Source organism: Peromyscus eremicus, chromosome X (genome assembly GCF_949786415.1).
Source record: "Peromyscus eremicus chromosome X, PerEre_H2_v1, whole genome shotgun sequence".
NCBI lineage: Eukaryota > Metazoa > Chordata > Mammalia > Rodentia > Cricetidae > Peromyscus > Peromyscus eremicus.
Window position 1 is genome coordinate 82,201,698 of NC_081439.1, and position 12,113 is coordinate 82,213,810.

Consider the following 12,113-nt stretch of genomic DNA (forward strand, 5'->3'; position numbering starts at 1 on the left):
ACTTCTTTATTAGACCATCATTTGTTTTAGACAGGCACAGTAACACAGCTTCACAGAATTAAACAAATGCACATAAACAAAAGTAACACACCTTAAAATAATATTTCCCCAAACACTCATTTTTTGCTAGGAACTGTTTGCTTGAAATGTCCTGTTAACCTGCTGACAACTGAGGCTCTGTTGCTTGAAGCCAGTATAGTTTCATGAGATATGATTCGATTGCATCGATATTTTCTATGTTCATTTGAAATGCATGCAAATTTTGTCACTCTCAGTATTACTGGTCTTTAATGACTGGTTCTTGGCATTTAATTAAAGGTATGGAATGGCACTTAGTAAATATGATACCTAGATGTCATGCTGGGAGTTAAGGCATACTGTGCCCAGTGTTTTGTATAATATTATGAATACAGACAGCTTCAACAAACAGAAAATGGAGCCTAGAGAGATGGGTTAGCATTAAAGAGCACATACCTGCTCTCCCAGACAATCAGAGTTCAGTTCCCCGAATCCACATTGGGTGGCTGGCCCACAGCCACGTGCAAATCCAGGTCCAGGATCTAGATACTCTGGCCTCCACTGACACATATAGGCACACATACACAACCCCACACATAGACACACCACCCCCCATGATATCAAAACCAAACAAGAAAACCAAAAAGTGGATTATGAGAAAAACCACATGTAAGCTGATATGTATACACAATAGGTTTTTCTCCAGCTATATATAAAAATAAAATTGTGATTTTTTTCAGCAAAATGAATGGAACTGGAAATTGTTATGTCTGGTCTGGGCATCATGGCACATAACTTTAATTTTAGCACTTGGGAGGCAGAAGCAGGAGGATGTCTGTGAGTTCAAGGCCAGTCTGATCTACATAGAGAGTGAGTTCCAGGACAGCTAGATCTACACAGAGAAACCCTGTGTCCCCTTCTGTCCCTATACCCCCCAAAAAAGTCTCAGGACAAAACCACATTTTCTCTAATATGTAGATCTTAGATTTTAGTTTGTCTGTGTGTGTGTGCCTGTCATGAAAGAAGAAAGGGGACTGTGGAAAGAGAAAAGGGGGGCCTAAGAGAGGACTTAGGAGGAGAGAAGGCCCAAGAGATGGGTATATGGTGCTGGTTGGTCATTGCAAGAACACAATGTTAGTTTTTAGAGCTTTATTAGGAGGGAAAAATGGGTGTGGAGAAGGGGACCAGGCCTGGTGAGAGAGAAAGATGTTTGAGGGAGCAGAGCAGAGCAGAGAGAAAACAGAAAGAGAGGGTGGGGGTTCACATCCGTCTTTTTAAAGGTGGGGATTGCATCAGCACGTGCTGCTGCTGTAAGCCATTAGAGCCAAGCTGCACATGTACAGAATCCTAACACCAAGAATACCTGCAACAGAAAAACAGAAGGGGGTCTCTGGGAACAGGAGCTGTAGGAGGAGAGCAAGGTCGGGGGTGGGGATGTGGGGGTGGGGGGACAAAGCCCAATAAATACAAGAGTATTCATGGACATGACATAAGGAAACTTGTTACTTATCAGTTTTTTTAAAAGATGAATAAAAAGACCAACAGGAAATGATGATACAGGTGGAGGCTATCACTCAATAGTGTACTTGCCCAGAATGCATGAATCTATCGTTAGAACGAAATGAAAAACAGAAGATGGTACAAAGAGCACTGATTTATTTGAGATACTGGTATTCCTCCCAGGTATTAGATCAGCACCACGGAGCCACATCCTAAATCACAAAGGTTGCTTGATTTTTCTAAACACGGTTTCTCTGTGTATAGCGCTGGCTGGCCTGGAACTCTCTCTGTAAACTAGGATGGCTTCAAACTCACAGAATGATGTGACAGGAATTTCTTTCTTTTTGGGGGCGGGGGATGTTTCGGGTTTCTCTGATTAGCTTTGGAGTCTGTTCAGAAACTTTCTCTGTAGACCAGGCTGGTCTCGAACTCACAGATATCCACCTGCCTCTGCCTCCCAAGTGCTGGGCACCACCACCACCAGACACAGCCAATACTCTTGACTGAGGATCCATTGGCGGGCTGGAGAGATGGGTCAGTGGTTGGGAGCAGTGGCTGTTCTTCTGGTAGACCCGAGTTCAATTCCCAGCACCCACATGGCAGCTCACAACTGTCCCATTTCCAAGGGAAGAAAGACTACTGATCTACCTCTCTTCAGTTCACTTTTTATGAAATTCACAATGGAGATCAGGGTATAGGAAGGTTAAGTAAATCAGGGAAACGACCTTGCAGGGAGGCTGTTTAGTAGGAAAATCTGGAATTAATCAAAAGCTCTCTCTTTTATGTGAGGAAGTTTCCAAGTTTCTAACTGCCTAGTCTTAGTGAATAATTGATGCTGGCCAGGACATGGCTTAATTAAAAAACAAACAAACAAACAACTGTGGGCTGGAGAGATGGCTCAGAGGTTAAGGGTACTGGCTGCTCTTCCAAAGGCCCTGAGTCCAATACCCAGCGAGCACATGGTGGCTCACAACCATCTGTAATAGGATCTGATGCCCTCTTCTGGCCTGCAGCCATATATGCAGGCAGAACACTGTACACATAATAAATAAATAAATCTTAAAAAAATAACCCCAAAAAACTGTATGTGGGGCAGTGGTGGCACACGACTTTAATCCCAGCACTCAGGGAAACAGAGCCAGGCGGATCTCTGTGAGTTTGAGTCCAGCCTGGTCTACAGAGCGAGATCCAGGACAGGAACCAAAACTACACAGAGAAACCCGGTCTCAAAACAAACAAACAAACAAACAAACAAACAAACAAACAAAACCAACCAACAAACCAACCAAACAAAAAAAACTTGGGTTCTTTGGAAGAGCAAACAGTGCTCTCTTTTCTTTTTCTTTTTTTTAAATGGCTTTTCAAGACCGGTTTTCTCTGTGTAGCTTTGGAGTCTGTTGTGGAACTTGCTCTGTGGAACAGGCTGGCCTCGAACTCAGATCCACCTGCCTCTGCCTCCTAGTGCTAGGCACCACCACCTCCCAGCACAGCCAATACTCTTAATTGAGGAACCATCTTCGGGCTAGAGAGATGGCTCAGTAGTTGTGAGCAGTGGCTGCTCCTCTGGTAGACCAGGGTTCAATTCCCAGCACCCACAGGGCAGCTCTCAACTGTCCCTTGGAAAAAGACTACTGCCCTGTTTCTCTCTAGTTCACTTTTTATGAAATTCACAATGAAGATCAGGGTATAGGAAGGTTAAGTAAATCAGGGAAACACCTTGCAGGGAGGCTGCTTACTAGGAAAATCTGGAATTAATCAAAAGCTCTCTCTTTTATGTCAGGAAGTTTCCAAGTTTCTAACTGCCTAGTCTTAGTGAATTATTGATGCTGGCCAGGACATGGCTTAATTAAAAAACAAACAAACAAACAAACAACTGTGGGCTGGAGAGATGGCTCAGAGGTTGAGGGTACTGGCTGCCCTTCCAAAGGCCCTGAGTCCAATACCCAGCGAGCACATGGTGGCTCACAACCATCTGTAATAGGATCTGATGCCCTCTTCTGGCCTGCAGCCATATATGCAGGCAGAACACTGCATATATAATAAATAAATAAATCTTAAAAAAGTAACCCCAAAAAACTGTATGTGGGGCAGTGGTGGCACATTACTTTAATCCCAGCACTCAGGGAAACAGAGCCAGGTGATCTGTGTGAGTTTGAGTCCAGTCTGGTCTACAGAGCGAGATCCCGGACAGGAACCAAAACTACACAGAGAAACCCGGTCTCAAAACAGACAAAAAAACAAACAAAACAAACCAACGAAACAAACAAACAAAAAGAACTTGGGCTCTTTGGAAGAGCAAACAGTGCTCTCTTTTTTTTTTTCTTTTTCTTTTATTTAATGGTTTTTCGAGACTGGTTTCCTCTGTGTAGCTTTGGAGTCTGTTGTGGAACTCGCTCTGTGGAACAGGCTGGCCTCGAACTCAGATCCACCTGCCTCTGCCTCCTAGTGCTAGGCACCACCACCTCCCGGCACAGCCAATACTCTTAATTGAGGCTTCATCTTTGAGCTAGAGAGATGGGTCAGTAGTTGTGAGCAGTGGCTGCTCTTCTGGTAGACCCGGGTTCAATTCCCAGCACCCACAGGGCAGCTCTCAACTGTCCCTTGGAAAAAGACTACTGTCCTGTTTCTCTCTGGTTCACTTTTTGCTAAATTCACAATGAAGATCAGGGTATAGGAAGCTTAAGTAAATCAGGGAAACGACCTTGCAGGGAGGCTGCTTACTAGGAAAATCTGGAATTAATCAAAAGCTCTCTCTTTTATGTCAGGAAGTTTCCAAGTTTCTAACTGCCTAATCTTAGTGAATAATTGATGCTGGACAGGACATTGCTTAATTAAAAAAACAAAAACAACTGCATGTGGGGCAGTGGTGGCACACACCTTTAATCAGAGCACAGGGGAGGCAGAGGCAGGTGGATCTCTGTGATTTCGAGTCCAGCATGGTCTACAGATCAAGTTCCAGGACAGACTCCAAAGCTACACAGAGAAACCCTGCCTTGAAAAAAACAAAAAAATCTGCATTACTATTTTCAATATTAATATTATTGAAAAAATTAAAAGTGGACATGGCGATGCACACCTGTATTCTCTGCACTTGGCGAGTTCAAGGTCAGTTTGGTGTACATGAGACACTATGGAAAAAATACAATAAAATTTAGACATAATACATAGAAAAAATTCAGTAAAGACCGTCTAAGACAGTGGTTCTCAAGCTTCCTAATGCTGTGACCCTTTAGAACAGTCCCTCATGTTGTGGTGACCTACAAGCATAAAATTATTTTTGATGCTACTTCACAACTAAAGTTTTGCTACTGTTATGAATCATAATGTAGATATCTGAGATGCAGGACATCTGATTTGCAACCCCTGTAAATGGGTCCTTTGACCCTAAAGGGTTCACGACCCACAGGTTGAGAACCCTTGGTCTAAGCTGTTTACAGTAAACCTGTGGTTAATTCTCATGATCAATGATGCATTCCCATTAATCAATGCAGAGAGGTGGGTGAATGGGATAGACAAAGAGTTATCTGGAAGTCTGTCTCTATCTGTCCTTGTGTTTGTGATGTCCCCATCCTTGAGTGTGAGCTGGGAGCTAGCGGAGGCTTTGTACAGCCACTGAAGTTGGAATCATTCAAGCTTTTCCTTTGTGTCCTGGGTGCTGGCATGAGATGCTCCCAGGGGAAAGCTCAAGTTCTGATACTATGGTCAATTTTATTCATTTCTCATTTATGAAGTATAAATGCCTTCGAAATTGCCATTTCACTCACTTCCAGGAGTACCCTTCAGGGGCATTAAATGCATCCACATTATCCTGGAGATGGCTGTCAGTGGGAAGGACAAAGCCCTGGATTTAATCCTCAATAGCTATACACAAATAAACACAATCACATTGTTGTGAAACCCTCACCACCATTCTTCCCCAGTACTTATCTTACATCACTGGAATTCTGTACTCATTGATATAATTTCCTATTTTCCCTCCTGCAGACCCTGAAATCCATCATTCTACTCTCCATTTCATATGAATTTGGCTCCTGAGTACATAATAGAAGTGGAATCATAGTGTGTTTGTCCTTTGCTGTCTTGCTTCTTTTGCTTAGCATGTTTTCACAGGGTTTACCTGTGTAGTGGTGCATTTAGCAGACATTCTCTTTTTTTTTTTTTTTTGATTTTTCAAGACAGGGTTTCTCTGTGTAGCTTTGCGCCTTTCCTGGAACTCACTTGGTAGCCCAGGCTGGCCTAAAAACTCACAGAGATCAGCCTGGCTCTGTCTTCCGAGTGCTGGGATTAAAGGCGTGCTCCACCACCGCCCGACAATCATTTAGCAGACATTCTTTAATTTTGAAGGCCAAATGACAGTCCATTCTGTGGATATGCCATACTTGTCTGTCCATGAACATGGGTGTTTCCATCATTTGACCATTATGGATAATGCTACTATGGCCATGGATGGGAAGCTACCCCATTTGAATCTCTGCTCTCATTTCTTTTCAGTACATGCCTAGAATGTGAATTACTGGATCATGGGTTAGTTCAATGTCTAATTTTTGAAGGGCTGCTATACTGTTTTCTAAAGAGGCTGCACCATTTGTGTTTACATCGACAATACAATGTGTCCCACTGTCTTCATATCTCCATCAACACATTTTGTTTTTATATAATAGCTATCTTAGTAGATGCTATACATTATGCATCTTAAAATAAACTGTTCGTTATTTCATATAGGAAGGTTTAATGTCAATGTTATTGAAAACATTAAAATGACATGGTGTTGCATGCCTGTCTTTTCAGCACTTGTTAGAGAGAGGCAGCAGGACCGGGAGTTCAAGATCAGTTTGGTCTACGGGAGACACTGTGAGAAAGTAATCATTTTAATCCAGATACAGAAAACAGTTAAGGAAGTACTGTGGATGGCAGGAAAACAGTCAAAAGTTAGGTGACAAAATAGAATATTTGTAAACTATATGGAGTTTATATCTGCAAAATGTTCGGCAAACTGGCTTACTAAGAGATAGGTGAGATCAAGCAATATTTGGAGCTGGGCTCAAAGATGCATATTTGTTATCTCAGCACTCAAGATGTGGAGGCAGGAGGATTCTGATTTCAAGGCCATCTTCAACAACATAGGCAGTTCAAGGCCACCCTGGGTTACAAGAGATCCTGTATTTAAAAGAGAAAGCAATATTTTGTGCCTATTAGGCACTAGTCCTTTATAAATGTAATGTGAAGAGCTATGATGGTCAGTGAAATAGGCAGAATGTGAACGAGTAAGTGTGCGGTGATTAGGATTTTGGATAATATGTATTTTAGCTAAGTGCTTTCCTTTGTATTTAAACTGCACTCGGAAAGACACGTCTGAAGTACACACATCTATTTTCAGGGGATATATTTGAGTCAGAGAGTGAGAGTCAGGCAGAGGAGACACACAGGGTTCACTTTACACATACATCTCTTTTTGTCTTTCTGGAAAACTTGTAATTAGGAAAATATATTAAGATAGAAATATGGAAGTAGGAAGATGGTTAAGCAGCATGACATGAGTTTGATCTCTGGAACCTTGAGTTGGGATGTGGGTTTGGGAGGGTGTCTGTGAGACCACCACTGCCAGCAGAGTAATGGTCTGAGGGAGGCAAAAGTGAGTTCGGTTCAACACGACTAAGGAGCCACTGTTGATTCAAACACAGGATCTATAAACTGACTGAGAAAAACAAGTTTACAATAAGAGTCTGGGGGAGGGCTTCGTGTGTTCTTGGACACACAGACAGTGTAAAGGTAACCAGGCTATTAGCCAAGTCCATTGCCAGGCTTCTGGGCAGACAACAGGCTGTGAATTCCTTTGAAGGACATCCCCATGTGTTGTTTAACATTTTAGATTCCACTAGAGCTTCTCTGGGAGCACAAAGATCTGGCCTCCTACAGCACCCATAGGGTGAAAGGAAGGGAGGGACTCATGCTGGTTGTTCTCTGACCTCTAAACACATTCACTGAAGCACGGTTACATCAACGTCTACACCCCTGCCCCAAATAAATAAATAAATAAATAAATAAATAAATAAATAAATAAATAAATAAATAAATAAATAATAAATAAAATCATTTTAAAATGTAAAAATAAAAATGTAACTCAACTGACAAAAATCATGGACATCTATTTTATTTTGGAAGTGGTACATAATACATTGACTCGTTGAGCAAAGCATATTTAGATGAAAACAATTCTTTTTTTGTAGTGTATCTTCGGGTGTGTTTCTGTCTCAAACTTCTTCCAAAATAATCATGCAGTTTTCTCTTCAGTTCAGGCAGGAAGTGAATATCTAGTTTGGGGCTTAGAGACAGTAGAAAATCGTGTGTTTAGAGAATCGCTGCCTGTGGGTTGTACATTCTAGAATGATCTGGCTTATGTCATGACTCTAAGCCCCTCCTTTCCCCTTTCCTGTTTGAAAAGCTTCAGGATCTGAGCCTTTCAGAACTGCAATTTTGATTCTGACCACCAGATGGCAGATGCCTTCATTGTCCTTATTAGAAGACATAGGATTTTGTGAGTGTGTGTGTGTGTGCATGAGTTTGTGTGTGTGTGTGTGTGTGTGTGTGTGTGTGTGTGTAATTCAAAGCAAATGTTTGTTTTTTGAATCAAATCAAATCAGAAAGCACAGGGTTAAAACAAACAAAAACTTCAACATCCCTCCCCAAACCAAAACAAAACAATCCCCCCAAAAAACCAAAAAAAAAAAAAAACTCTCCAAAATTACATATATATTTTGGTAATAGAAGATGATGCAACAATGAATCTAAGTGAAATAGAGGAGCAGTGTTAGTTTCTAAACAAGCACACCTCACACGTTTTTATCTCAAAATATTTTGATAGTGAGATGTACTGACAGGAAAAAGGCTTTACTGTAACTAAAAATTCCAAGATTCGAATGACAGTCTTAAAGCTAATTAACAGTGTTCTCAAATATGGACAGCCTGGTATAGTTCTGTGAAAGAGTCATATACGCTGCCCTAAAAGATCCCTGCCGAAAATCGAGTGACTTAAATGGGTCTGAAGGAAGTAGGACTTTCATGATATGAAAAGTATTTCAGGATGTAGTGTGATAGGGCTGCAAGAGCAATACCACCATTATCAGAAGTCACAGAAGAGCTTATTGCTGTACCTTGCATGAACAACAAACACCTGCATTACAGGAAACACAACCACATGACCCACTGAACATCATTCCACAACAGTTTTACTCAGCAGATAATAAGTCATACATCTTTTCTGTAAAAATTCCAAGTATTGGATGTGCAGCTTCACATTACATCACCATGTTTTGCCTTATTTTCCAAGTACAAAAACAATGTGGTGAAATAAGATGTCCACATTAAAAATAAAGCCTACAAAACAGTTCCAGTGCTAAGAAAGTTTATTCATATAGCACATTGTGATCTCCAAGGTCCAAAATCTTTAAACAAAGTCCATGTATACATCTTGTTTTTTTTCTTTGCCACACTAATTTATTGAGGTGAAATCACAATTGAAGTTCTTCGGTCAGTAAGTGGACACAAATGTTTTTTCACACAGTTAAATAAAAACAGGAGGTCAAGTTGAATATGCCAAAATGATGTTGTTGGTATTTTACTCTTTTGGCTCTTTGGAGGCCCACCACCCAGCTCCCAAATAAATCACACACAGAGGTTTATTCTTAATTATAAATGCCCAGCCTTAGCTAGGCTTAGTTTCTAGCCAGCTTTCCTTAACTTCAGTTACCCCATCTATCTTTTGCCTCCGGAACTTCCGTGTTCTCTTGCTTCTGTAAACCTTACTCTTCCTCTGTGTCTTGCTGTGTAGCTGAGTGGCTGACGATGGAGTCCTCCTGTTCTGGCTCCTCCTTTTCAATTTCCTCTTCCCTGGTTTCTCCTTCTGTTTATTCTCTCTGCCTGCCAGCCCCAACTATCCTTTCTCCTGCCTCACCATTGGCTGCTCAGTTCTGTATGAGACCATCAGGTGTGTTAGGCACAGTAACACAACTTCACAGAGTTAAACAAATGCAACAGAAACAAAGTAACACACCTTAAAATAATATTGTTCAACATGGTATCTTGAGCCAGATACTTTAGCTTTTTGAAGAAAATTAGAGAAGAGATTTCCTTGGTTGGCTTCCATAGCTTGATAGGCTTAAAAGAAAACAACAACAACAATATCCACTTCTTCAACAACAAACAGCAGCACTGTTATCCACATGGGAATGGAGCATCCCTTCTCTGTTTTCTCTGACCTGACATCTGCCAAGGGAACATACTTAGGAACATATTTAGATGAGAATGATTGCCCCATCCTGGAATCATCTGAGTTCTAGTGGCTGGCCTGCAGCCCCTTTGGTTGGTCTGCAGCCACTAGCATTAATTCCTGTAGGCACAGATGCTTCCTAGGAAAACAGCTCCTTAAGAATATCCCTTTCTGCTCTTCTTTACTTTAGCACTTAATGGTGTTGTTTGTTTATGTTCTTTTGTGGAGCTTGGCAATCAGCTCCCAATAAGTCACACACAGGACTTCTTCTTAATTATAAATGCCTGGCTTTAGCTTAACTTGTTTCTAGCCAGTTTTTCTTATCTCAAATTATCCCATCACCCTTATGCCTCTGGGCTTTTCCCATTCTCTTATTTCTGTAAATCTTCCTCTGTGGCTAGTTGGCTGGGTGACTAGTCCCTAGTGTCCTCCCTGTCTCTGTCTCTCTCTCTCTTGCCCACACTCATTGATCTCTCCTCCCAGATTTCCCCTTCTGTTTATTCTCTCTGCCTGCCAGCCACCACCTACCCTTTCTCTTTCGTAACTATTGGCTGCTCAGTTCTTTATTAGACCATCATTTGTTTTAGACAGGAACAGTAACACAGTTTCACAGAATTAAACAAATGCACATAAACCCAAGTAACACACCTTAAAATAATATTTCCCCAAACACTCATTTTTTGCTAGGAACTGTTTGCTTGAAATGTCCTGTTAACCTGCTGACAACTGAGGCTCTGTTGCTTGAAGCCAGTATAGTTTCATGAGATATGATTCGATTGCATCCATATTTTCTATGTTCATTTGAAATGCATGCAAATTTTGTCACTCTCAGTATTACTGGTCTTTAATGATTGGATCTTGGCATTTAATTAAAGGTATGATATGGCACTTAGTAAATATGATACCTAGATGTCATGCTGGGGGTTAAGGCATACTGTGCCCAGTGTTTTGTATAATATTATGAATACAGACAGCTTCAATAAACAGAAAAGGGAGCCTAGAGAGATGACTTAGCATTTAAGAGCACATACCTGCTCTCCCTGACAATCAGAGTTCAGTTCCCCGAATCCACATTGGGTGGCTGGCCCACAGCCACTTGCAAATCCAGGTCCAGGATCTAAATTCTCTGGCCTCCACTGACACATATAGGCACACATACACAACCCCACACATAGACGTGCCACCCCCCATGACTTCAAAACAAAACAAAAAAACCAAAAAGTGGATTATGAGAAAAACCACATGTAAGCTGATATGTATACACAATAGAATTTTCTCCAGCTATATATAAAAATAAAATTGTGATTTTTTTCAGCAAAATGAATGGAACTGGAAATTGTTATGTCTGATCTGGGCATCATGGCACATATGTTTAATTTCAGTACTTGGGAATCAGAGGCAGTAGGATGTCTGTGAGTTCAAGGTCAGTGTGATCTACATAGAGATTGAGTTCCAGGACAGCTAGATCTACATAGAGAAACCCTGTGTCCCCTTCTGTCCCTACCCCCCAAAAAAGACTCAGAACAAAACCACATTTTCTCTAATATGTAGATCTTAGATTTTAGTTTGTATGTGTGTGTGTGCCTGTCATGAAAGAAGAAAGGGGACTGTGGAAAGAGAAAAGGGGGGCCTAAGAGAGGACTTAGGAGGAGAGAAGGCCCAAGAGATGGGTATATGGTGCTGGTTGGTCATCGGAAGAGTCATGGGCCACGGAAGAACCCAATGTAAGTTTTTAGAGCTTTATTAGGAGGGAAAAATGGGTGTGGAGAAGGGGACCAGGCCTGGTGAGAGATAAAGATGTTTGAGGGAGCAGAGCAGAGCAGAGAGAAAACAGAAAGAGAGGGTGGGGGTTCATATCCGGCTTTTTAAATGTGGGGATTGCGTCAGCACCTGCTGCTGCTGTAAGCCATTAGAGCCAAGCTGCACATGTACAGAATCCTAACATCAAGAATACCTGCAACAGAAAAGCAGAAGGGGGTCACTGGGAACAGCAGCTGTAGGAGGAGAGCAAGGTCGGGGGTGGGGATGTGGGGGTGGGGGGACAAAGCCCAATAAATACAGAAGTATTCATGGACATGACATAAGGAAACTTGTTACTTTATCAGTTTTTTTTAAAAGATGAATAAAAAAGACCAACAGGAAATGATGATGCAGTTGGAGGCTATCACTCAATAGTGTACTTGCCTAGAATGCATGAATCTATCCATAGACCCAAATGAAAAACAGAAGATGGAACAAAGAGCACTGATTTATTTGAGATACTGGTATTCCTCTCAGGTATTAGATCAGCACCACGGAGCCACATCCTGAACCACAAAGGTTTGTTTGA

The 12,113-nt window shown here is 41.5% G+C and overlaps 1 pseudogene; it reads right to left on the reverse strand.

The window, feature by feature from the left end:
* Positions 1–1,310: 1,310 nt before the first annotated feature.
* On the reverse strand, positions 1,311–10,929 carry LOC131900097 (lamina-associated polypeptide 2-like; annotated as a pseudogene).
* Between the last annotated feature and the right edge of the window lie 1,184 nt (positions 10,930–12,113).